Source organism: Biomphalaria glabrata, chromosome 7 (genome assembly GCF_947242115.1).
Source record: "Biomphalaria glabrata chromosome 7, xgBioGlab47.1, whole genome shotgun sequence".
NCBI lineage: Eukaryota > Metazoa > Mollusca > Gastropoda > Planorbidae > Biomphalaria > Biomphalaria glabrata.
In genome coordinates, this window is record NC_074717.1 from 16,572,509 (window position 1) to 16,596,293 (window position 23,785).

The following is a 23,785-nucleotide window of genomic DNA, read 5'->3' on the forward strand; positions in this document are numbered from 1 at the left end:
AGAACTTTGAATGGTCTAAAATATTGTGATGTCGGATTTTCAATATCTTTTCTAGTTTACGAGATCTAAACGGGACGGACGGACAGATGGACAGACATTTCGCACAAAACTAATAGCGTCTTTTCCCCTTTCGGGGGCCGCTAAAAAGGTGTGTAAACAATCCAGTGTACGTAAAAATTGATTTCATATCCAGCAACACGAATTCCTGCCAAACTTGGAGAAAGGTTCAAGCAGACTAGGAATTAAGATGATGTCAATGAAAGAATTAGTACACCGGACTCAATATCCTAGACAAAGTAAGTTGGGAAATTATCTACAAATATCTGGCTCGTAAGCCCCCAATTTCTTGGGACATTTACATATTCGATCTGGAACCAGCTTGATTCGGATTACATGTTCTCTTAGGAGTGGATCTTACCTGTATAGTAATTTCACAAACTCCAAAAAATTACCTAGAGTTTATCTTTGCAATTCTTCTTGAACTTGTTTGCGATGCCCATTGAGTGTCAGATTATGTTTGAGAAAAAAAAAATGATATCACTATCAGGATTTTACCCTTTGGATCGTTTGATATCCCTACCGTCAACCATTTCAACCAGAGATGACAATATCTCCGTCTGAGCTAGCACTATGCGGGCCAACAGGACTTTTCAGTCGTGGACATCCAAAATATTGATATCACTGTCATTGCTCAATGGTGATTAAAATTTACAATAAACTAACACGAATCTAAGTGAAATGAAAATAAACAACGGCAATTATTCTAGATCTAGAGTCTAGATTAGTCTAGAAGTTTAAGCCCTAGATCTAAATGAAAGCAGCGTATCGAGCAATGAAGTAACAACATGCAACATGTGCCTAGAAGAAAATGGGCATTCAAAATTGCGCCGCGTTAAGAGATTTAAACAAATCTAGTAAATTTGATTCAAACTGGTCTACAGCTTACATTTAAATTAATAATTTGTAGTTAACATTTCAAATACAGCAGTTTTTGTTTTTCATATATCTACAATGTGTTGTTTTTACTAAAAAAATTTATCCTTAGTTTGATACCCCTCACCGCTTGATGCCCCGTGCAGCCCGCACCACCCGCACATTGCTAGCTACGCCACTGCATACATATGTGAGCAGGTCAGGAGGCGCTACTGAGTGAGACCTTTTGTTATCTGCTCAACATTTATTCATTTAACAGTAGACAGGTGGTAGCTCTACTGGGTGGGCCCAATCTGTGCACCTCGGTCTGCGACCAAGGGGCTAGAGTCGCCTAAGCAACCAGACAGCACAATTAAACTAAACTAAACTAATCTAGCTAACTAAAAGAACAAACTAAAAGTAAAACAACCAACTAAATTAAATTTATAAACAAACTTATATACACTTTATTTATACAAGAAAAAAAAACAAATCAATAAAAATATATGTACAAACGAAAATATACGGAAACAACTAGACCAAAACAACTAGATAAACAAAAACTAGACAACTAATCAACCATACTTAATCTATACAATTGCGACTACAATCACTATCCAACAAACCAAACCCAAATAAAACCACTAGTTACTCCGATTCACAATAATCCACCAAAATACCCTACAAAACAATAAACCACTAAAATTGACTAAAATAAAAATAAACTACTGTAACTAGCAGCTATTTGCGGCAGCAATAAAGGCAGTAATGTAAGCTACTAGCAGCAGTAAAGACAGCTATTTGGCAGAACTACAGCAGCTGCAATAAAGGCAGTAAGCTACTAGCAGCAGCAATAACGGCAGCACTACAGCAGGAATTATAGCCTGCAATCATACAAAATAAACAAACATAAGACAATATTCACATAAGAAAAAATAAAATAATAATGAACTACTTGAATTAGACTGGTCTAGAGCTAGCCTAGCGCATAAGCCACAACCAATACAGGTCAGGCTAGACTACCATAAATGTAAGCTAGATTTGGCTCTACAAAGCCGCCAAATACAGCGATGCTTAGGGCGCAGCCATCTTTTACATTAAAAAGTAGGACAAATTGCCAACTTAATAGAGCGGTTATTCTAACAATAAAATATTAATAAAAATACATAAGAAACATAAGATAATAAAATATTTACAAATAGACATAGTATAGAAAAACAATAAGGGGATCATTAGGGATGGCTCGGGGGGGGGGGGGACGGACACTATCCAGATTAATGGAGCTTCCGGTTCCACCATAGACCACAATGGCTAATTACTTAGCCAGTGATGTCACTCCACTAATCAGTCTACATCTAGACTATAACAGTAGATGTAGGAACAATGAATACAAATACAAACTAAAGAAAGTAAAAATAAAAACATTTTCCAACTTACAGGCGGTCCCAGCTGAAATTACACCACACAAAAATAACTTAATACAGGCACCACTGTTAGCACTGACCACTGGTCAAGACAAAAGAGAGCTTAACGTGGTTCCGGAGCTAGCTATAACTGGTCAGCGCGAACATATCGGAGAGCATGACGTCACGCTAATTATCTAAAACTAAACTGGACTACCGATTTCCCTAATTTGTACCTAGCCGTACACAACAATAAAAATCTAGCAAATTACTAAAGACACGGACTACACAACATTATAAACCAAATTAAGCAGCATTAAAAGGAGAATCTTAAATAATTAAATCCTACAAAAATACAAAAAGGAAGATAAAAAGTTATTTGTATTCTAAACTCATGGGGGTTTACAGACCTGCACATAAACTGAAATTAAAAAATAACAACCAATCCAACACTAATGCCAAAGACAAAAATAAGCAGAACTAACCAGCTCTAAGACTAGTTAACTATTCTAAAAACTACTTTTCCTCTACGAGTTAAAACACAAATAACAGAAAAAGATTAAAACTAGCAGAATGTTATAAATAGCGGATATTACAAAATACTCAGCACTGAACTATATAAACTAAAAAGACACTAAATTACAAACATCATAGCCCTGGCCTATATAAATTACAAATTAAAATAAAGGTAAATTAGGTCAAAAACATACATACATACATACATACATACATACATACATACATACATACATACATACATACATACATACATACATACATACATACATACATACATACATACATACATACATACATACATACATACGTGAGCTGGCGCTCCTAGATCTAATTTTTATCTAATTTTGTCTGTTTTTTTTTTATTTGTTAACACGAGAGGTGGAAGGAGAGAGATGCTAGAGAGTAGCTCAAGAGAAAAGATCAACTAGAGTTGGCAAGGCTTAAAGAGAAGTCGGCGCCAGAGGCAGGTGCAGTGGTAGGTCAGGCAGTTGAGGTGCGACAAAAGAGTGTCTTGGACAGGCTAGACAAGAACTTCCAATGCATGAAGGAAAATGATGACCTTCTAGCATACCTGACGCACTTTGAGGCCGTGGCAGCAAGGTGTAAGATTGTGAGTAAGGTGGGTTTAGTCGCTTAGGTAGGGTATGATATTATGGTCCCGTATCCCCAGCCTGAACAGAGTAACACAAGAAACTAAAGGTAATGGCATGTAAAATACGAGCATTGAAGAACAGTTATTCAACTGAACATTTAGTGAATAACAACAGTTGTCAACAGGAACAATATTTAATTATACTTAATTGTAAGTTTCAAACATATTTACATATACATCAATATCATTGAAGTTAGCATTTGATTAATAATTAGTCTAGTATCACACCAACAAGTTTCCGTAACACACCTCCACGCTCACACTCCATCTCGGCGCCCAACAAAACCTCAACTCCATACACCTCAACAACGACTGTTACTACACAACTCCAATGGCGGAAAGACGACACCCTTTCCCATAGCCCAAAGCCTAACACCGTACCCTTACAAGGGGGAAACAAACAACCAGCTACCCAGCTACGCATATAGGATTTAGTGACTGTATTTTGCTTTAGAATAATAAAGAGTTTTTTTAACCTCAAAACTCTCTGTAGGGGGATTTTAAAATCAAAACTATCTGGAGGGGTTTTTAAATGAAAAAAAGTCCTTTGGGGGATTTTAAACTCAAAATCCCTCTTTGGCTTGGCTACGTTCATAGAATTTTTAGTGAGTAATTTGCTTTTTTTTTATTTTGAAGAGGTATTTTTAATCATCAAACCCCACTGAAGGGGAGGGAGTTAAACTCAAAACCCCTTGGTGTCTGAATTGAAAAAGGACATAGACAGTTTCAAACAACAATTAAGAAATGAGGTAGCTGAATTAAGGTCTCAAATGGTTGGGGATATCGATTCTAAAATTCAACAATTACGAAATGAAATGAAAGCGGAGCTGCAAAAGAAACAAGATGCGGGTGCCACTGTGACTGAAATGACGGGGAAGATTAAACTACCGGTGTTTGACGGCTCTGTGTCTTGGTCGGTGTATCGATTACAATTCGAGGCGGCGGCGCAAATCAACAGATGGGAAACTAAGGCAGAGAAAGTAACTGGTCTTATGTTGGCACTTAGAGGCAAGGCAACTGAATTGTTACAGACTGACGGATCGGACGGACTACGATGCCATGGTCAAAACAATGGAACTACGATACGGCAATGAACGCCTGCAGGAAGTTTTCAGGATGCAATTCAAGAATCGACAACAGAAGAGCGGAGAGACATTACAGGAATTAGCAGCAGACATAGAACGTCTCGCCCGTCTTGCTTATCCATCGACAACACAGGAATTTTTTGATGTTCTGGTCACAGATGCCTTTATAGATGGAGTGCGACATTCTGAATTTAAGAAGGCCATCCGAATAAGCCGAAAACGGAAAATCAACAAAGCCCTCATCTATGCCATGTCCAACGAGGCGGCCGAAGTTTCAGCGAGGAACATACACTATTGTCGGACGTTAAATGTGTCGGAAGAGGAGGATCTGCCGAGGCTGATCCAACAAATGGCTGAGATGGCTTTAAATGAAGGGGAACATTATCAGGTGTAGTAGAAAGACTTTTTGTTGCTGGAATTGTAACACTCCAGATCATTTACGGAGGAATTGTAACATGTTGTTCCAAGGCCAAGGCTGTGCATCAGAACGTCAACCGCTACGATTCTACGGGTATAGGGAGCAAGAACTGGCAACCCAGAAAATCGAAACTCCAAGAATAAAGACTCCTTTCAGAGTGTTAGAACAAAGCAGAGAGTGCAGCGAAAGATTGGCGTTGGTTCTTATAGGTTCCTCTTGGACACAGGAGCTACGCGGTCGATAATTGGACCCAGTCTGATTGGTGATCAGGAAACATTGCGAGTGAATGGCTACACTCTTAAAACGGCAGGTGGCGAACTGTTACCTATATTAGGACAGATACGGCTTAACTTTGAAATGGGAAGTCAACCATTTAGTCATGATTTTCTGATCGCCAATGTTGTCGACGATAGCATCCTTTGTCTGGATTTTATGCAGGAATTCGGTTTATCTCTAAACATTGGAAGTGGAACACTATGGACACATAGAGTTCCCATTGCTTGATGATGGTGTGGAAGGCGTTCAGGTGAAACGAATCGAACATATGACCATACCAAAATGGTATAATCTGTCAGTAAACAGGTATCATAAAAGGGACAAACTGAAGTGGGACAATTACCGGACAAACTGGAAGGCCTGCTACATCCTAGAAGAGCGGAGAATGAAACATCAACCAATCATTGTTGTGGCTGTACGGGTAGTTACAACGCAAGTGTTGGTGGTGGCAGCTCCGTCGATGATTATAATGACAAGTCATATGAGTATAGCTTTCAAGACAAAGAAAGTGGCAACCTTTTCAACGATAAGCGCAGACCTGAAAAGAAAACGCTAGATGAAGAAACTAGGGGAGTGACCTATAATCTTATTGAAACTATTGCTTTCGATGTCCTTGATATAAGTGCTTCAATGGGCATGACCAACGTTGGGTCTGTGTCCAATAATTCTGTTTATCTACCAGTACTAACTGCAGACAGAAAATTAATAAGAACTGTATGTGCGGCACCTCAAATGAACAATGCAAATGCCAGAAAAACCATCAACAGGTCAGACTTGACAAACGTGTGTACGTCTGCCTTCACAAAGCAGAGTAAAAGATGAATCAATTTCAGCGGAACCTGGACACTGATAATGTGGTTAATGGATATGTGTGGAAAGGCATACCTTCTGGAGATGGCTGAAAATGACTGTTTGTTTTATGATCTGGCCTCCAGTGGGACTATAACTTTCTTGCCAGAACTTCATCTGCGCTGACAATTCCGCTGTCCTGTCGTAAATCTGGTCATGTTCGGGACGAACATAACTAAGGAGGGGTCAGTGTTGTGATTCTACATTGCGCACTGTCATTTAGCGCGATATTGTGTACAGAGGAGAGATGGAAAACAAGAAGGCCTGAGATGTGATTATTAGTTTGGCTCTAGATGTAGTTTATAATTGATTATTAAACGTTCTGTTTTATATCACTTTCGTTGAGGTTATTGCTAAGTTATAGCAATATATATATATATATAATGCCAAAAATTATTGAAAACCAAAAATAAAAATTTAAAATTTTGAATTGTACAATCAATAAAATAATATTCTTCTGTAATAATATAGAAATAATCTCAGACGCAGAAAGTGCAGACATTTAAATCTCCTACATGAACAGAACAGCACAGCACAATCAACAGAGACTTTGGTGTTTTTTTTTGTCATATGTATGACATACATTTATTAAAGCAAATAATAGAAGAAATTGTATGCTAAGTATTGGTACAACATTACATTTAATTGTTATTGCTAGAAATATATTACATATAATTGTAAAAATTAAAGTTGAAGTAAATATTTAATAAGTAGACTAACAGAGTCCATAGAAATGTTGTGCTGATCACATGACATGACCTTTACAACATACAGATTCTGAGTTTGCAAAATCTGAAATTTTGTTCCGATTACTTTGTATCAAATAAAATACACCAGGGGTGGCTAACCTTTTTCTTCCATGCGCCAATTTTTTTTCTCATCTTATTCAGTTCTTTAGAGTATGGTCATTTGTAGATTTGTATTAGGTTAGTTATTCATATTTGTGTGTTGTAGGGGAAGGGATTTAAGAAAAAAAAAACAACAGATAAACTTTACTTAGTAAGTCTGTCTTTGTTAAAATGTTTATATTGCATTTATAATTTTAATTATTATTTCAGTGTGGCCCATAGCCATGAGAAATATGAGCCAACAGGACAGTTGCCTGTCCTGCAATGTGCTATATAATAGCTTACTCAGACCTGGACAGTCTCCACCACGGGGAAGTGCGGTCAGGGCGCCTCATGCGCTCCCAGACTCCATGGGCCTTGTGGGACTTGTTCCAGCACTTAAACCACTTTTCCATTTCTATTTTTTGCACCATAGATTGGCCACCCCTGTAAAAGACAATAGAGAAAATTCAAAAATTGATAAATGTAAATCAACATATTGATAATTGTAAATTTAGATATTGATAAGTAATAAATAACTATCTCTCGTGTCTTCAAGAAATCTTAGTTGATTTGACGACGCAAAATTTTTTGACTCAGAACCGGACACAACAGAATGAGACAACATATGTTCCAAAAGCTTAAAAGCGGGACGAGCGAAACCTGCCTTTGTGGAGCATCAAAAGAGCATGCTGACTATGTTCATCAAAGCTGTATACTATATCAAGAGGCACGAACAAGATTCTGGCCCCAAAACCCTCCTATAGAACAAAAACTATACGGAGAACTGCCTAATCTGGAAACCAATGTCCGGTTCATCTCAGATATAGGATTACTGATCTGAACCCTCCGCCATGTAAAATGAGGACGAAGAAGAAGTGTTTTTAAGATCAAAAGTGAAAAAAAATTATACTAATGCATTTTGAAACTTTTATCTGAAACAGATATATATATATAGTTCGTCCATTGTGGTTCGATGATGACCATTTTGTCATCCAGGGGGCTGAGGGCTTTGCACTGGGGTTTTATGCCTCCTCATGTGGTTGGTGAGACCTATGTGAGCCCGGAATGTTCGGCGGCACACTGGGCAGGTTATTCCAGGGAGGTTTCGGGGTTCAAAATCTCTCGAAATGAAATACCTCCCTGGAATTTAGTGACTTGTTTTGCTTTATTTCATTTTTTTATTGGAGGGGAGATTTTAATTTTAAACAATCACTTGCTCAAGTGATGCCAAGGAGGGTTTGAGGTTAAAAACCCTATCTTCCATTTAAAAAAAATTTAAGCAAACTAGATTTGAGTACAAAATTTAATGAGCTTAGCCATTAGGGACTGGGGTAGTTTTAAATCCTCCTCCAGATGGTTTTGAGTTTCACGCCCCTCTAGAGGGATTCGAGTTTAAAACCTCCTCCAGAGGTTTTTAAGTTTAAAACACCCTTCCAGTGAGTTTTAAAGCTAAATAAAATAAATAAAAAAAAATTAAGCGAACTACAGTCGCCAAATTCCATGAGCGTAGCCATGGAAAGGGGGTTTGACTTTAAAAAAACACACAAAATAAAAACAACGTAGTTTCTATAAATTCCATAAATGTAGCCAATAGGGGTTTTGAGGTTAAAACCCCCCTTTCAATAAAAAGAAAGCATAGCTACAGTCTCTAAATTACATTAGATTAGCTTAAAAGGGGTTTAGAGTTGAACATACCCTGTACTTTTCCAATAAAAAGAACTAGATATAATCACCAAATTTCATGATTGTAGTCAAGTGGGTTAAAATCTATTTAAACCTTTAGAAAGAAAGCTACTTTCATTTTTTAATTCTATTGACTTATTATATAACGGATAACCATACAGTAAAGTTTAAAACCACATAAAAGAAAATAATCAATATCACCACATAGATCTAGCTAAGATTATTAATCTAGGAAACAAAGAAATAATATGCTGGAGTGTTAAGAAACACTTGACCTCTGTAACTAGTATATTGGTATAATAGATCTACATGCTTGACTGACCATGCCAATGTGTTAGTTTTTTGCCTGACCACTCACCACTATTGCGTATGGCCAAGAAAAAAAAACGCATGATGATCAAAACCATCAACTATACACAACACAATATAACTACATATGCAGGCTATATAATAGGTTACAGTGACAAATAAGGAATCCACATCATACATTCTCAACCTCTTTTTTCCATTGCAGACTAAATTAACAGTATATTTAATATATACATAAGTAGTGATGGGAACTAAACTAATCTTTAAAAGTTAAACTAAAACTAGTTTTCAACTAAAATTTCAAATTATAGTTAAACTAAACCAAAGAAAATTAATTAAACTTTTCATAACTTTTTTTTTTTGGGGGGGGGGGGAGCGAGTTGAACTAGACCTATGATATAATCATCCGACTCGATGCCTACGGTTCGATCTTATTCTTTTAACATTGTAAAAATATTTATCCATTATAAAATCAGTAATAAAGAATATGTTTCTTACATAAACGTTAATGTACAATAAAATTTTAAAAAGATGTCTAAATAAATATGTGTGCTTGTATAGGCCTATACGTGTACATCAATCTAGTCAGGTTATTAAAATCAGTCGGACACACCGTCTATTTACTTTCTATTTTAGTGTAAAGATCAACGAACGAAAGGTCTACGAACATGCTTGACTAGCTATGCCAGTGTGTTATTTTCTTGTCTGACCACTCCACATTACTTATTTAGACTAGACTTAGGTCCTCCCGTGCCCTTCGGCGCATTGTGTTGTGCGGCAAGCTGTCTCCATAAAGATCTGTCCTTGGCAATGTCTGAAGCCTCCTCCCACCTGGTGTCCACTGTTCTGAGGTCCTCCATGAAGGTGTGTCGCCAAGTAATACGAGGACGTCCCTGTTTGCGCTTTCCTCGTATTGGCTTCCATGTTATCGCAACTCTTGGTGTGCGTAATTCATTTTGTCGTAAAACATGTCCCGCAAACCACATGCGACGCTCTGTCACAACCTCCCTTAGTGTTCGACTCCCAGTTCGGCATAGGATTTCCCTGTTTGAGACCCGATCTGTGTAAATGACTCCCAAAATCCATCTCAGCCATTTTTGTTGAGCCACATTTAGTCTTTCCTCAAATTTGACAGATGACTTCCATGTCTCACATGCATATATGACGATTGTTTTGAGAAGATGTTTTTTTGTCTCCAGTCCAATGGCTTGGCTAGTCCAAATAGGCTGCAGCTTTTGGAAAATGCTCCCTGCCTGTCCTATTCGGCACGCTACATCATGGTAGGCATCTCCATCATTTGTAATGATGCTGTAATGACTTCTGTATTGCTCGTGCCAGTGCTGCTTTTGGCAGACTTCAAGAACAAGCGTGGCAACGGAGACGATTCAGCATATCCACAAAATTGAAAGTCTACAGTGCTGTTGTTCTCCCGTCACTCCTATATGCATCAGAGTCCTGGACCCTATACTCCCGCCACACCAAAAAAGCTAAATTCCTTCCATATACGCTGTCTAAGGAGTATCCATAAGTGCGTTGGTCCGACCACATACCACACACAGAAATCTTAAAGCTGTCCAACATGCACAGTATCAATGCGACAGTAAAAAGGTAGTCCACATCTAGTCCGCATGCCAGACAATCGCCTTCCCAAGCAACTTCTGTACGGGGAGTTGTGTGCAGGAAAGCACTCCCAAGAAGCCAATACAAGCGCTACAAAGACACATTCAAGAACTCCTTCAAGGAATGCGATATCGACATTCACGGCTGGGAAGCACTAGCTCTCGATCGCTCCTCGTGGCGTGAAGCTGTGAGTCTCGGAGTCTCAAGATTTGAAGAAGAGTGGCCAGGACAAAAGAGCGCGAACTAACAAAAAGTTGAGAGAAGAAGCAGGCCTATCTGAAACTGACCTAACCCACCCATGCCACATATGCGAGGATTGGACTTTACAGCCATCTTCGAGTCCATAAGAAATGAGAAATGTGCTCATCTTCGACCACGAAGGAGGAGCTAGATACAGTACTCTAGGCCTACACGTGTATGTCTAGCTGACCAGGTTATTTAAATCAGTTGGACACAGTCTATTTACTTTATGGCCAGAGAGGGGGTGGATTAAGATTTTTTTTTCTAGAGTTGGTTATCCTAATGCTTTTAGATCTACATAGGCCTAGCTGTCGATTTAGACTTATAACTCAATAATAAGTCTTAAGACTATAAAAAGAGAGTACTTGATGTTCCTGCAGTTAAAAAATTATTGTTTGCAGCAAATGAAAAAAAAATATTAACTACGATTTTAACAAAGCTTTTTTTTTCTAGTTAAACCATGGCCTTAATTTTTTATTTTTTGTTAAACTAAAAGTTTCTAACGTTTTAGTTAACTTTTGCCCATCACTATACGTAGGCCTACCAATTATTTTTTATACTGTAATGCAAGAATGTGGTCTAGCTCCAACACTATTCGGCATCTTCTTTTCAGTGGTACTCACCAGCGCTTTTAAATCCCTGGAAGATGAAGTAGATACGATGAAACGCTATTTAACCTGGCACGCCTTGAAGTCAAAACGAAGAGACGGCGTATCTTGATTAGGGAACTGCTGTTCACCGATGATGGAAACAAAATTTAAAAAGTTAAACTAAAACTAAGTTTGAACTAAAATAAAGTAGTCTAACATGGTTAAACTAAAAGTTAATCATGAATTTTAAAATGTAGTTAAACTAAACTAAACAAAATTAATTAAACTATACAAACTTTTCATAACTTTTTTTTTTTTGGGAGGGGGGGAGGGTGATCTAGACCTAGCAAATCACCCGGCTTACTGTATGCCTGCGTATGGTTTGATCGAATTCTTATACCATTGTTGAAATATTTGTCCAAAATAAAATCAGTAGCCTAACAAGAAAGATGTTTCGTACATAAACGTTATTGCACATTAGGCCTAAAATGTAACAAAAAAGTCTAAATAAATATGTGTGCTTGTATTTCAGCCTTGAATTAAAATCTTTAGAAAAGAAGGGTACTTTTATTTTTAAAAAGTATATTAACTTATTATATAACAGGAAATTTTACTTATACCGGTAAAGTTTAAAATCTCATTAAATAAAATGGATCCAGAATTTCACATTGAAATGTTGTTACGTGAGAATATATAGAAACGAAACAGTTGGAGTTTTATGAAACATTTGACCTGTGTAACTATTTTAGTGTAAACTAGTCTACCCACGGCGAAGCATACACCGTTATTTTACAGGGCTGACCTTGGGCCAATGCAACCTATGCGACCGCAGTGGGCCCCGCACTTTCAAAGGAACCCCACTAATTCACCTGATTTACCAGGAGCTCCATGAAATCTCCTGAAATTTCAAAATATATGAAAAAGTCATGGAAATCACCGGAAATTAATAAAATCTTTTGAAAACTAAAAAAAAAAAACAAAACAAAACAAAAAAAAAATGAAATATATAGACAAAATATTGTCATTTCGGGGTGTCATTCAAAATGGAAAACGCCAATCCTACGCGCGATGAAAAACAAATGGCATTATGCAATACCCGTAATTGTGAAATCTGGTGAAAGAAGCTTCTCGCGCCTCAAACTAATGAAGAATTACTTGAGGTCAACTATTCTCGAAGATAGATTGCAACATTTGGTAATTCTTGCTATTGAGCGTGATTTATGTAGGAAATTTTTATGATATACTGTATGGCTTCGCCTCACCTTAGGCTCGTTAAGTATTTCTGTACGCAGAAAAGGATTAATAAAATGCAATGACGAATGTATTTTCTAATATAAACTCTTAATTTTCACTTATAATCCGTATCCCTACCCAAACTGGGCCCCGCAAAGTCCGTTTCGCATAGGGCTCCACAATGTTTAAGCCTGGCCCTGCTATTTAGTGGCGGGAGAATACAGAGTAGATTACTTGTTATATATATATAGTCAACCCACGGCGTAAGATACGTCGCTATTTTGCAGGGCCGTCCATAGGCCACTGCAACCTATGTGACCGCAGTGGGTCCCATTGGCATTATGCAATACCCGTAATTGTGGAATCTGGTGAAAGAAGCTTATAGCGCCTCAAACTAATGAAGAATTACTTGAGGTCAACAATTCTCAAAGATAGATTAAAACATTTGGTAATTCTTGCTATTGAGCGTGATCTATGTAGAAAACAGAATTATTATGATATACTGTATTATTTTGCAACACGCAAGGCTCGTAAAGTAGTTCTGTACGTAGTAAAGAATGAATAAAATTCAAACTCCCTAACCAAACTTGGCCTCGCGAAATCCGTTATGCATAGGGCCCCACAATAGTTAAGTCCGGTCCTGCTATTTAGTGACGGATAATCTACATAGTAGATTACTTGTTCTCTTTCCATCAATTCTTGGTCACAATGGTTAAGTCCGGCGCTGCTACTTAGTGTTTATAAAATGTTTGTTTGTAAAATGTTTTAAATGTTTCGGATGTTCCTTCAGAGTTGACGGACTGTGACGAAACAAAATAAGCAAGCGTACTAGGGGCTGACTACAACCGCAAGAGCGACCCCTCAAGCACTAAAACACGGCCACCACCCCTCCAATCCTACCCCATCCCTGTGGCACAGACGTCAAATTCAACTATCCCCACCTTGACACGTGCCACACTAGACTATTAACAAGAGTACACCCCCTCTGTCTTGGCAAACATCCGTTGTCCCCCCCCCCCCCCTTTTTGGGGAGCGGCTGGTCACTTCGAAGAGCTCCATTCAACTCAACACCTTGGACGGCGATCTCCCCGACCGTATAGCGCTAGCAGTTATCAAGGTATAATCTCCCTTGATCTGGCCTAGCTCTGATAATCCCCCCCCCCTTTTATATCCTCTGACCACCTGGGCGAACTCCCTGGACTTTCAACTCGCGCCTTCGCGCGATGTCTATTTCCCGGAAACGGTCACGGTCACGCGGGATCCCTTTGTCCAAAGACGCCAGGTAGTCTACGCCACCTTTGCACCCCCCCCCCCCACTCTCCACGTGTATATGGACGAAACTTTATTGTCCGATCTCATTCTCGCTGCAGAGCTGACAGGGAACACTTTGGATTGGTGGTATCTAACTTACTAAAGTGCTTGAGAACCATTGGTGTATATATTTGTGCATTTATTTACTACATTATTATTGTGTACATATTTGTGTATTCCTTATGGATAATGTAAGTAGAATACCTTATGCTTATATTTTATATCATGACTTTTGTGGCTAAATGTTCAAGCCATCTGGACTAGAATTTATTAACAATCTTATCGCATGTATTTAGCTCTTTAGCTATTATTATTTTATCGCTGATATTATCGCTCAGCACGAACCCTTTGTATATTATTACTGATTAATTCCTTGGCAGGGAATTATCATAACATTTCTGTAAGCATATCATCATACTAGCTATTTATGTACTACATTAACCGGCCATGTTGGCCAACACATACTACGTTAGTAAGTCATGTCTATTTGCTTACATTCTATGTTTACTTATGTGAGAGCATAGGCGAGTATCAGTCGTTGATCTCCCCCTCCCCTTTCATCTCATTTATCTAAGCGATGTATGTACTTGCTATTCACCGTGATTGGTGAACATCACTTGTATTACTTTATCATATATCACTTATTACTGTTTATTATTTCCCTTTAGGGGAGTCCCCATCATTATTGTTATTTCCCTTAATGGGATGCACTATTTATTTGTTAGCTACCTTTAGTATTTATGAAACTAGTTTATAGTTTCTCTACATCATTCTGAAGATGTCCTTCACGGAAAGGCATCTACCTCCCAGTGTTATCATTATGGCTAAACCGATTCGTACATCATGTCGTTGCAGCTTTTATTTATAGGCAACATCCGCCTGAAATCTTAGCAACCTAAAGCTGATACCAGATTTGTTGGCACCAGATTTGCAGACATCAGTCCTACTCATCCTTCAAGAGTCCAAGTAACAACGCTAGCCACAGACTCGTCACTGGCTTAACTGAATGGTAGACGCAGCTTAGATCTGCAACCATACAACGTTGGACTGCACCCGGAGCCTGGATCCACTACGTCAGCCCACCAGCAGACAGCATCAGTACCAGCCACACCCGTCTCATCAGTGCAGCACCGGACCAAAAGCTAAGCAACCTGCCTAATGACACTCAGACCATATGGTTCTCAAAATCTAATGATGATAGACCTATATATGTAAATACGCTAGATCCCATCCTAGCAACTGTACATCATTTCACCTTTATATTATCTTTTGTATAATAAACTGTACATATTTTTACATTTAAATATAGTATTTGTTGCCTGCATTATAACGCTGTGCTTGTAGGTTATGTGTGCAAGTGTAGGTTCTCAAACTATAAAATCCCCTAGACACCCAAAACGGCCAAATCTTAATCCAACTTGTCACACGGACGAAGGGGGATGGGAGCGGGCAGGGTTTGATAAATCCAAACGACAGTCCAGCGCGCAAACCGCACGACCAGGCAGCCATCCTTAGTGACCGGTGAATACTTGTTCTCCCCCCCCCCTCTTGTTTTTTCGTCGGGTGACTATCCGCAGAACTAAGAGAGTGATCTTTCCTTTACTTCTTCTTCTCGTCCAAACTCTTGAGCGATGAATTTAATTATATATATATAGACTAGCCATATGTTACCCGCGGGTCTTAATTTGCGTATCACTGAGAGTGTTTTGTAAACAATTAAACTAAATAATAATGTTATAACTAAAGCGAATGCGTGAATGTAAAAATAGTATGAATGGAGCTATCAAATTAGCTTATCAACCTAAATCCATTTTTTCAAATAAAAACATTTGCTTGTAGGCCTACATATATTTGATTAAAGTATGAAATGAATAGACTTTATTTTGTACCAGTTTATCTGTGGGGTTGGGGCATTTGTCTTGGTGTAGACTGCTATTGAAGAATGTATTTTTTTTTAATTACTATGTATAAAGTGTAAGTTAATAAGTAGATCTAGACTTTCTAGAATCTAGATATTTCTAGTATAAGTATAAGTATCATCTAAAGGCTACACAGATGACAGAGATAGATGGTTTACCCAAGCAGAGAATGATTGTGTACAGATCTATATTCTAGACCTAGATCTACTTGTAAAATAAATTTTTGTTGGTTTTTGTTTCAATTATGAAAGCTATATTAGTATATAGGCCTATAGACAAATAGAAGTTGAAATGTTTTCTGTATAATAGTGTAGATCTATAATTAGAAAAGATATATCTAGTAGGTTTTAGATTTATTTTTAAAATGTGTGTTCTCCAAACGTATATTTAAGAGAGTAAAATATTGAACTCTCAATGATTTAAATCTAAAAAATAACGCAAAATTGAGTTTATTAAATTTATTAGTCAAAAGCCAACATCTGTTTTTAATTTTACTTAGAGCCGAAAGTTCATGACCTCAATACGCGTTGACTTGGTAAATACTGTAATAACTTAAGTGAGGCAACTCAACGAGGACATAGACGTTTATTTACACTGAGACATGACAAACACAAAGGGCATCTGCCTTGAGTACAGCATCTCCATATTGGCTCTCTACTTGGGCGGAAATCGTTAGTCTCTTATGTCAACATCCGACTTGTCTGGTCACTGATAGTGCGCACCTTCTTTCTGCACTATCTTGGATGGCGGTGCGCATTGCAAAGTCATAACAAAACTGTAAACATTAGGTGACAAAAAGCAATAAATATATATTTAATAATCAAATCGAACGCGCGAAAGTAATTGTTTATATAACATTGTTAGTTTAATTTTATTTAGATCTAGATCTAGAATTTAAACAATTTGAATGCCACAGTAGTCTAGTCAATAAATAAAAACTTAGAACCTATTATAGTAAAAGACTATACACTTCGTGTTGCCCTAGAAAATAGCCTAGACACAGTATGTTATAGTGTTGACCTAGAAACCGCGCCATGATAAATGGAATTTTTTTGTCAACACAGCAAATGTATATGTGTAGCTATGTTGGTAAGAGGTCTAAGTGCGCATAAGTAAATATGAAAGAAAACAGTAAATTGAAAATAAAGATTCAAAATTAAACCTAATCGGTAGTTGTGATCAACATGCTCAAAACAAAAGCTGCCAACTAGAAAATAAAACTAAATATATCTTGCATATTTACACAGTGTGACATAGATTTAGTAAAAGAAAATATAAAATATTTCTACACTTACAGGCCGTCCCAGGTACAGAATAATAAAATAATTACACGACAGACCACAAGCTGTCACACAGACAGAGATACTGTACTGACCACTGGTCAAATGTACACTCAACTGTTTTAAGACAGAATTTAAGTCATTGGTTAATATGCATGACTAAATGCATGACGCGTAGGACGTAATCATCTTCTTTTTTGAAGTAACGTCTGTATTATATAAGATAAGATAAGACATCACTTTTTTTATATTATCCCGCACTAACCTATATAAAAATATGCGGAAGTACAATTATAAAATCTGACACTAACCTATAAAAATAAAATATATAAAAATAGCTCTAACCTATACAACAAAAAATACATATAAAAATAGCTCTGGGAGCGCAAGCTCACACAATCTTGATAAAACTTGGTAGAAATGTTCCTTGGGTACTAACTTAGACTGTGATATTCTAGCCCTAAAACAAAGTTAGACCCTCAAAAAAAAAAGTTGAACAACTATATGAAAGCGTTATAACTCCATCGATCTAGGCTATGTTTACCATATTTACATGAAAAGATCGAAAGGATCTAGATCTAGATCTAATTTTAGAAACTACGTACACTTCGCACAGATAGTTTTTACTTTGACACATGATAATACAAAATGTTGTCTATTGATTTCATTATTTAATAAAATTAAGCTTCAAGTGTGTGTTTCAAATGCATTTTACATGCATTTTACATAAATTCTGCGAATTTAGAATTTCTGACGAACATTCTTTCATTAGACATTACGCGAAATGTTACACATCTCTCTATTCCTAGGTCTAAAACTCTAATTCCACTCTAAGCTTATACAACTTCTCTTCGCAAAGATAGTTTTATAATTAAACACATGAACATACTAATTATAGCTCATTCATTTCATATTTTAATCAAATTAACATTCAAATTTTTTTTTCTAAAGCATTTTTCATACATTCGTTCGCTAAAGCTGCGAAGTCGTGCTGAGATATATTCTATAATGCATTTGGCGTTGAACAATGGGAGGTGGGGCGACTCGATATAAGAATTTAATTTGTAGCATATATAAGCTACATTATATTAGTGACATTTTTTATTATTTTTATTTTGTAATTTCTTAACTAAAATACAATAAGAAAAAAAGCTTTTGTTTGTCCGATAGGCGCCCCTCCCACCTGGTACAAATCTTCATTATTTTATATTTACTAATGATAAAATTTGAGATCAGAGTCCGTGTGCAACATAATATACAAATGGGTTAAAACATCAGTATAATGTACCTTATAGTCCTTATATTACATTATGTAGATATTCAACTAATTTTTTTAAAAACTATGATTTCTCCATAAAAATAGGACCGCCTCCCCACTATTTTTATGCGATAGGCTTGAAGACATTTTCTGGTAATTGGTAGATCTAATTCTAAGTATAAATAATAATCAAATGAATTCAATATATGAATATATTATAATAATTATATATTATAATTTATATCAATATGATATATTTATATGCTTTTTATATGGGTCTGTTCCGAATTGTTTGGAACCACGGTACTAGTAGCAATGCTAACGATAATTTAGATCTATATGACAGATCAAGTAATGCAATAAGTAATTATTTTTATGTGAAAATGTTTGTGAGTATTGAAAAAAAATGTTTTTCTTGTTTTAGTATAAGTCCATGATTTAGAGTTGACAAATATAAGGGAGATTAATCTGGTTAATTTTTGTTTCTCTCTCTATACTAGTCTCTAATATCCAGGTTAGACATTTTCTGGTAATTGGTAGAAAAGATCTAATTATAAATAATAATCGTAAGAATTAATTATTTGAATATTTTATATTTTACATCAATATGATACATTTATATGCTTTTTTATATGGGTTTGTTCCGAATTTCTTCCGAGTTCTCACGACTCACGTGCCGTGGTTGCACTTGACTTGATTCGACTTGAAACTAATGAATTGAAATTGAAACTTCAACTTGCTGTGTAAAGTGTAACGAGCGTGTGTACAGTGTGTTTACATTGTCGCTGTGCTTAGTTTTTGTTAGTTTAGGGCAGTTTAGGCTTAGGAGTTTAGGACAATATTTAGTGGTCTTAACTTAATTATCATATAATTAATTAGCGCAAAACTATAACTTGTTAATAACACTAATAATAATATTAGTTTTTATTACTAATAACACTAGACCCTAGAGAATCTAGTCTTTTTATACTTTATAGATCATCATATCATCTGAATCTATCATCTAGTCTGACACTAGTCAATCTTATTTATTATTATCAATATCAATCTAGTCCAGACTAGTTCCAACTTGAACTTAACTAAACAGATTTTACAGACAGATAGAATAGATTCTAGATCTAGAATGTCTAGATCTATCTAGATTATTCTAGATCTAAACTCTAAACATTATTAGACTAATACTTAGAATCAGAGGTAATCATGAATGAGAGCGTCAAAAATTATTTTTCGCGACATTACTTGTAACCTTGTTGTCACTGCCTGGCCAAAAACAAATCCAGATTTTTTTTTATCAAAAATAATTTTGGCATCATTAAGTGGTGCCAACTAGAAATGAGAAACACCCATTAACGTACAGATGTATTAATATTAGAGAAAATAATTTAGACCACAATAAAATAGTTCTATTTTTTTTTTTCAGATTTATTGCAATGAATTTTTTTGTGTGCTAAATAGATGTTACTTTTCATTGTCACAGAATTATGAATTATTACATTCTTTGAGTAAATGTGTTTTTACATTAAATATTAAATGCTAGTCGACCCACTGTGTAGCATACGCTGCTACTTTGCAGAGCCGGCCTTAGGTCACTGCAACCTATGCGACCGCAGTGAGTCACGCACTGTCATAGGTGTAAATTATTCAAATAAAACTATTTTATAACTTATAACATATTTTCCGTGGCCTCCTGATTTACAAGAATTAACTTCTGATACGAAGCAACTTAGCATGTAGTGATTTCACTGAAATAAAGTTTATGAGAATAAGATATACAATTGTAATAAACTGGAATAAGTTAATCTGTAGTTCATGTCCGGCCATGCACGCTTTATTATGGGCTTGCAATTCAAAATTCTGTAGCACGTAGTCGTGACGATTTTTTTTTCATTTGCACATAATTATAGCTATCATTATATTTAGTAAAGGCCTATAATATGATAAAATGTTATTTTCTTTTTGTCTCGGAGGAAAAATTCTAGTCAGCTGTCAATTTGAGAAGATCTTTGAATTGGATGGCTGCTTGGTCGTGCGGTTTGCGCTCTGGACTGTCGTTCAGATTTATCAATGGTCCAGGGCTCAAATACTGCACGGTCCCATCCCCCGTCGTCCTGGGGGAGGTTTGGACTAGGAAGTAATTATCTTCAACTCTGAAGGAACAACCGAAACATGTAAAACATTTTACAATCAAACAAAACAACATGTTTGGTGCATTTTAAAATAGTTACTATAAGTGAAACCAGACAAACTGCTTTATGTGTAATCAGTGCCTGCTTCTCGTGTGCTTCTGATGTGTGTTTTAATTGTAATCAATTATTCATCTGTTCTTGAACCAGTTTTCGTGTTGTACGTTGCAGTCTGTCCACCTTAGCATAAGTGGCCGCTCAAAAGCACACCAGCAGTCACATTAATTACATAATCAAAAACCAAATTGACCATGGTGAGGAACACTTCAGGGATGGCATCTTGAGGAAGGCGAGACTATTGGCAGACAAACTATAATAGGTAATGAGTTAGTGCTGCCGATAATTTGTAGTTGACAGACACACCAAGCAAAAAACATTTGTTTGGATTTTGGGATTATTAAAGAACACTGCTTTACTGTCTGTATCTGGATTCGTTAGTTTCTTTGTTAACGTCTCTCTTTTCAAGCAATACTAATGCTCAGTTTAACCAGTTTTGTTTACATCCTTAAACGATGCAAGAGCATGAAACAAGTATTTATCTTCTTATCTAATCCTAACCCATACAGACGTTACTTTAAAAAAGAAGATGATTACGTCCTACGCGTCATGCATTTACAGTGAAATTAATATCGTATAGGTATAGGGGGGGGGCGAGGGGGCACCAGTTCTTTTCTTAAATATGCTCCGGGAAAAAAAACTTGAAGCTACGACTTTGAGCCATAGGTGGCAACTTGCATCCCCCTGCAAAAAATCCTGCGGGCGCCCATGAACACCCGAAATATCTTGTCTATGAAATATACAATGAAATATGTCTTGATGTGAAATGAAATCTACATGTTCTTAGCAGCTTAGCCCAGATACTTAACTACTATTAAAGACGAGCACATCAATTTCAACACATAAAATAGTCAATTACTTCATCCAGACTTTTATAATTGCTTCTCACGTGACTTCTACTGTGACCTAATCACTTCTCTTTACATCGCTACTTTTCTAAAAACGTCTTACAACTCTCAGGTCGACCGACTACTAGCCTACTTAGTTACTAGACTTTGATTTCCTTCTACGTTGTTTTTTTTTTACACGGCTACTACAGCTTGACTTTCTTTTTAAATGGCTTATAGCCTTGCCGATTCTTTTATCCATGGTTCAGTAGAAGCGGGTCACAATGTCATCCTTTCAAGCTCTTTATTAGCCAAAATCACCTAAATATTAGAAACTGCTACAGGATTACTATTTTACCAGTGACTCAAATACAACAGAACAAAACATAATATTGATCTTTATTGTCCGTATGGAAATTTGTCTTACAATTTGTGCATTACACCAAACAAAAAACATAACCATAAGAAACCAAAGTGTACATTCACCCAGACTCACTCATAATTTACATGTGACAAAGTTTAGACCAGATTGTTCATATTTAATGATTTGATTGCCAGGGGAACAAAAGAAAGTTTGTGTCTGTTTGTCTTTGCTATCGGTGTCTTGTATCTCTTTTGTGATGGTAAAATGACAAAATCCTGACACTAAGGGTGATTCTTTATTTCGAGGATCTTGTTACAATTTGTGCATTACACCAAACAAAAAACATAACTATAAGAAACCAAAGTGTACATTCACCCAGACTCACTCATAATTTACATGTGACAAAGTTTATACCAGATTGTTCGTATTTAATGATTTGATTGCCAGGGGAACAAAAGAGAGTTTGTGTCTGTTTGTCTTTGCTATCGGTGTCTTGTATCTCTTTTGTGATGGTAAAATCACAAAATCCTGACACTAAGGGTGTTTCTTTATTTCGAGGATCTTGTTAGCTTTTTTTTTATAGATGTTTGTCTCAAACAACTGCCCAAATGGGGTTTGTTTTTTGCCAATGATTTTATCAGCAGCATTTAGGATTCTATAAAGTTTATTTTTAATTCTCAGATTGTCATACCAGGCAGCGATATTGAAACTTACAATATTGCAGATATGAGCGTGATAAAACATAGCCAAGGCCTTTTCGCTAACATTAAACGAGGACAGTTTTCTTAGTAATCGTAATATTTGCTGCCCTTTTTAGCGGCCCCCGTAAGGGGAAAAAGCCGCTATTAGGTTTGTGCAAAATGTCCGTCTGTCACACTCAGATCTCGAAAACTAGAAGAGATATGAAAAATATTATTTCATCATTAAATGCGGCTTGAAAAGTTTAGGTGCAACGGCTACTTTTGGTTTTCTAAAAGCAAACCGTTTAATTTATAAAATTAATTATGCAAGCGATTTTTTCATAAAAATACACCAATTCTAAAACAATTACGTAAATGTAAGGGAGGCAATGTTACAATATGCTAACAAAGATGTACAATTTTTGTGTATTTTCAGTATCACGAAGTCAAATATATTTAAAAAATGTACACAAAATGTTTACAACAAAAATAAATAATAGTTAAAGATGTTTTTTCTGGTCAACTAGCTGCTAAAATTAAAAGAAAACATTTCTGTTTGTTTATAAAGGCTAATAATGCATTTTGTATGTAAATATCACGCACATTTTTTTTAATGGACTTTTTATGCAGCGATTTTCGTGCAGTAGCGTAACGTCGCTACATGATCAGTTGCTAAACCAATTCCTTAAACTTTTTTAAAAAATCAGATTTTATTTATTTTTGTTTAGTGCCCCCATCCAAATAAAAGAAGATTATTTTTGTGCGTTTTGTCTGTTGGTCGGTCTGTCCGTCACGATTAGATTTAAAAAATCTAGAACTCTAAAAGCTATTGAAAATCTGTTTGTTTGCTCTTCTAATTTATATTACATTCAATTTCCATGCTTAAACGTTGCAAAAACACATTATCAATAATATGTTGTTCCGTTTTTTATGTAAATATCATATTAATGCTAAATCAAAATCTCTATACTGACTTATATTTCATTAAGTGTAAAAATGTTCCGGATATTGTTTTATAAAGCATGAATTATGCCTAATGATTGTTTGAAATCGCATAATTTACTAATATTACACTTATATTATTTGACTATGCGTCACTATAATTTGGTTATCAATATCAAATTGTTCCGTATTTTCATCTTTAAACAAATTTTAAAAATATCGACAATAGGTTGTTCAGGGCTTTAAAAAAAAGTAATTTACTAGAATTAATTACTGAAAATTACTTTTTAGACATTTATTTTTCTTGCTAAAACATAACATAGAAGTTTTGTAATCGATAAAGAA

General features: G+C 36.1%; 1 protein-coding gene and 2 long non-coding RNA genes across 8 annotated transcripts in view; 1 reads left to right on the plus strand and 2 right to left on the minus strand.

The window, feature by feature from the left end:
- Window positions 1-6,510: 6,510 nt before the first annotated feature.
- LOC106078734 (uncharacterized) lies at window positions 6,511-12,175 on the minus strand. The gene is made up of 3 exons (XR_001219881.2): window positions 12,007-12,175; window positions 11,420-11,527; window positions 6,511-7,388 (listed from the first exon to the last, which is right to left on the minus strand). It is a non-coding gene; the product is annotated as an uncharacterized LOC106078734 (long non-coding RNA).
- A 4,243-nt stretch (window positions 12,176-16,418) lies between these two features.
- LOC129927448 (uncharacterized) lies at window positions 16,419-17,382 on the minus strand. Its single transcript, XR_008779058.1, has 2 exons — window positions 17,145-17,382; window positions 16,419-16,624 (listed from the first exon to the last, which is right to left on the minus strand). It is a non-coding gene; the product is annotated as an uncharacterized LOC129927448 (long non-coding RNA).
- A 1,453-nt stretch (window positions 17,383-18,835) lies between these two features.
- LOC106078733 (cytoplasmic tRNA 2-thiolation protein 2-B-like) overlaps window positions 18,836-23,785 on the plus strand; it is a 115,456-nt gene continuing 110,506 nt past the window's right edge. For 4 of the 6 annotated variants that reach the window (XM_056036723.1, XM_056036727.1, XM_056036726.1 and 1 more), the window contains exon 1: window positions 20,721-20,889. The gene's annotated coding sequence lies outside the window, so the exon portion shown is untranslated. Of the gene's footprint in view, window positions 18,917-20,720; window positions 20,890-23,785 lie in introns of those variants that run through there. The other 2 variants (XM_056036724.1, XM_056036725.1) reach the window with 2 other exon arrangements.